The sequence below is a fragment of the Dermacentor albipictus genome, unplaced genomic scaffold, assembly GCF_038994185.2.
Source record: "Dermacentor albipictus isolate Rhodes 1998 colony unplaced genomic scaffold, USDA_Dalb.pri_finalv2 scaffold_12, whole genome shotgun sequence".
In the NCBI taxonomy this organism is placed as follows: Eukaryota; Metazoa; Arthropoda; class Arachnida; order Ixodida; family Ixodidae; genus Dermacentor; species Dermacentor albipictus.
Window position 1 is genome coordinate 9,575,099 of NW_027225566.1, and position 3,945 is coordinate 9,579,043.

General features: G+C 44.8%; 1 non-coding gene across 1 annotated transcript; it reads right to left on the reverse strand.

Annotated features, from left to right (window-relative positions):
* Positions 1 to 1,344: 1,344 nt before the first annotated feature.
* Positions 1,345 to 1,439, reverse strand: TRNAY-GUA (transfer RNA tyrosine (anticodon GUA)). Its single transcript has 2 exons — positions 1,403 to 1,439; positions 1,345 to 1,380 (listed from the first exon to the last, which is right to left on the reverse strand). It is a non-coding gene; the product is annotated as a tRNA-Tyr (tRNA).
* Between the last annotated feature and the right edge of the window lie 2,506 nt (positions 1,440 to 3,945).

The window sequence follows — 3,945 nt, forward strand, 5'->3', positions numbered from 1 at the left end:
TGCACTCCACAAATATGCATTTGAAAAGCGAACACGCAAAAAGGCAACACTCTGAACTGTTTCCCGAAAGAAACGACGGACTGGTCCTGGCATTATTTCATTACCTACTACAAATTCGGGAAGTGCTCTTGACAGCCTCATTTGAATCACGGTGCGCAGAAATGGGTCATTTGTATCTCGAAAAAAGAAGAACCTGTTCACGAGTTGACGCAAGAAGTGGTGCGCCAATACCAGACCGCCATCCATCACACGTCGGAAGGGATTATCTCGGCTGCATCACTCCTAGCTTGATGCCTGCACGAATACAGCGAACACGCAGTGCAGTTTCTGAACATTAATCCGAGAGCAATGTAGGGCCTGCATTACGCATCAAATCTTTGTCACGAGAAACATGTTGCACGCTGTAGCTCTGGCGAACATTGACAAGTGACCGGCGTTGCATCGGTCGGCTTTTTCTTTTAGTTCTTCTGTCCGCTCCTTCCAGTACTCGCTACTGTGCTTGTAGGCATCAAGGGTTGCGCCGAGGTACTTTACGGGCGTCGTGACCCAGTTTACGTTAGAAAAGTGGTCTGGTGTGGACGCCCATCTTCCATGCCAAAACTCCAAACATTTCTGCCAGTTAACGAAGCTGTTAGTAACGTTACGAAACTTTCTGACGATATTAACAGTATTCAATACACTTTGCTTATCTTTACAGGACACAGTCACATCGTCAGCGTATGCCAATAGCTTCACCTCTGCTGACTGAAGACAAAACCCCTTAATACATTCATTTTAGATGATGGCCTGACATAGCGTTTCTATGTAGACACAAAACAGGAGTGGACTGAGTGGAGTTTCCTTTGCATCACTCCTACAGTCCACCGCTCTACCAACTTAGCTATCGACGGAAGCGACTGCCGCTACTGTCCGATCTCATTTCTTCACTATTTACTATTGGCGCTCATGAAGGAGATTAAGCAAGAGGTTGCGTAAACAAAGATGTGTTCAAGAAAGCCGAAAAAAAAAGAAGGGGAAGGTATAAACAATGCCTGTGATAAAACGCGAGGAATGGCTGCAAATAAAAAGGTCCGTCGAACCGGATTCGAAACAGCGACTTATGGATACCTGTTTCCTTTGCATCCCTCCTACACTCCACCGCTCTACCAACTGAGCTATCGGCGGTTGTGGCTGCCGCTACTTTCCGATCTCATTTCTTTAGTATTTTCTATTGGCGCTCATGAAGGAGATCAAGCAAGAAGTTGCGTAAACAAAGGCGTGTTTAAGAAAGCCGCAGAAAAGGAAAAGAAGGGGAAGGTATAAACAATGCATGTGATAAAGCGCCAGGAATGGCTGCAAAGAAAGTCCGTCGAGCCGGATTTGAACCAGCGACCTATGGATACATATTTCCGTTGCGTCACTCCTACAGTCCACCGCTCTACCCACTGAGCTATCGACGGATGTGGCTGCCGCTACTTTCCGATCTCATTTCTTTAGTATTTACAATTGGAGCTCAGGAAGGCGATCAAACAAGAAGTTGCGTAAACAAAGGTGTGTTTAAGAAAGCCGCGAAAAAAAAAGAAGGGGAAGGTATAAGCAATGCATGTGATAAAGCGGGACGAATGGCTGCAAATAAAAAAATACGTCGAGCCAGATGCGAACCAGCGACCTATGAATACCTGTTTCCCTTGCATCACTCCTACAGACCACCGCTCTACCAACTGAGCTACCGACTTTTTGCTCTCTTTATTTTCTCGTAACTGAAATGGCATGCGCAATACATTCTTAAAAAGAGAGTCAGCATCGCTTATGCCGACTCGCTGACATTAAAATCGCTTGAATTTAGCCAAGTCATCAAACAGCGGCAACCAGTCGGGCGGTTCTTTCGGCACTTTGTACACTTCACGCATGTACACGACACTTTCAATAAGGTGTTCTCGGACAGAACGGACATTCACATCAACATGACATACCGACATTCTTGTTGACCACATACTATGGAGACTCAGCAGCATAATAAGGTCATATGGAACATCGTTATGGCCTGCATCTAAGTATCTGATACCCCGTGGGGTGATTGGTAATGCTTTCTTTAATCCCAATGAAAAAAGGGATCCCAACAATTGATGAAGACGTGATCAACAGTCTCTGGGTTTTTACACATTATACAATCGGTGGTCCACGGCGCAAACATTCCCTTGTCGGCCAGACAAGTCTTTACGGGCAGGGTATCTGTGTGGAGATTAAAGAAGAATGATTTTACCGATGGTTTCACGGGCATTCTTTTGACCCTTTTGAGGACATCATCACTTGAACCTGCATAGTATGCCATCCTATACATTGGAACTGGCATTAATGAGTCTATCATATCTTGATACAATTTCTTTCTTTTGACGGAACTTAAATATTCTAGAGAGAAACGAACACTAAGCATACGGAAAGATGACATGACTTCCCGAAGGAAACCTTTAACTTGACGGGATTCAACATTCGTACATGAAACAAGGAAGTCAGGTAAAAGATTACTTAATCGCACTTGTATCATGGTGCGCAAAAATGGATCACTCTGGTTCCACAAGAACATAAACCGCGATACAATCTGGCTTACAAATAGGTGTGACAGTCCAAGACCACAGCTGCGAACTGATCTGAACAGATTAGAGCGGCTGCAGCGTTCCCAAGTTGAGTTCCGAATGAAGACAGCGAGCACTCGATGCAGCTTCTGTACAGCACTCTCGACATGAATAGCGCTTGTAGTATGTACCATATTTCAGCAACCAGAAAAATGTTGCACACAGTGGAGCGCACGAGCATTGACAGATTGCGCCCTTGCCATGCCAGCGCTTTTTCTTTCGCCGTCTGTGTTTCCTGTTCCCAGAACTGAGTACTGTCTTTGTAATGCTCAAGCGGCACGCCAAGATATTTCACAGGCATGGTTGCACCCTGTATGTTTGCGAAAGAGCGCGGTGATCTTTGCCACGCGCCATGCCAAAACCCGATGCTCTTTTCCAAGTTTATGGAACTACCTGTTTTTTCACAATAGCTTTTCGCCACAGTGACCACTTCGCTGACACTGTCATAGTCATCACAAAACACTGCTAGATCGTCTGCGTAGGAAAGCACTTTCACCTCACTCTGCTGTAATTTGAATCCTCTTATTTTCTCGTTCTCGCTAATGGCTAGGCAAAAGGGCTCTAGGAAAAATGTGAAAAGCAATGACGAAATTGGGCACCCTTGTTTCAGAGGTGAGCAAACATTGACACTTCTCGTGAGACTCTTGTTGATAATCAACCGTGTGCTGCAGCCTGTGTAGACCATTTTCAAACTATCTATAATCACTGATTCTATGTTGGCGTATTCTAAAATCTCGAAGAGAATATCATGAGACACACGGTCAAATGCCTTCTCCAGGTCTAGCTTCAACATTGCAACTTTACCCTCGAAAGCATCGACGCATTCTCGAACGCTCCTGGCGACGTGTACGTTAGAGGTTATTGTGCGCTCTTTAATCCCACACGTTTGGTGGGCTCTACCTAAAAGTTTAATTACACTCTGTAGCCTTTTTGCCAGTATTTTCATTAAAAAATTATAGTCAGTGTTCGCAAGGCTAATGGTACGGTATGATACAACAGACAAGCGCTTTACTGGCTCGTCAGATTTCGGTATCAGGACCATCTGAGCTGTTCGGAAAGACGCGGGTACTCGGTTGTTTTTGTAGGACTACACTGAAAATTTCCTCATAATTATTGGCATTTCTGCTTTAAAAGTTTTGTACAAAGCTGCGCTTAAACTATCCGGCCCAGGTGCCTTTCTTAACGTGCCTTTAACGCACAGTTATAGACGCTTCGAGGCCTTTTTTAACGTTATCTTCCAATCGTGGCATTAAGTGTAGGAAGTGGCTTATGAAACCTCCCAGATCAGTTTTCCTCTTGCTGAACAGGTCTGCATAGTGTTCAACAAAGGCGT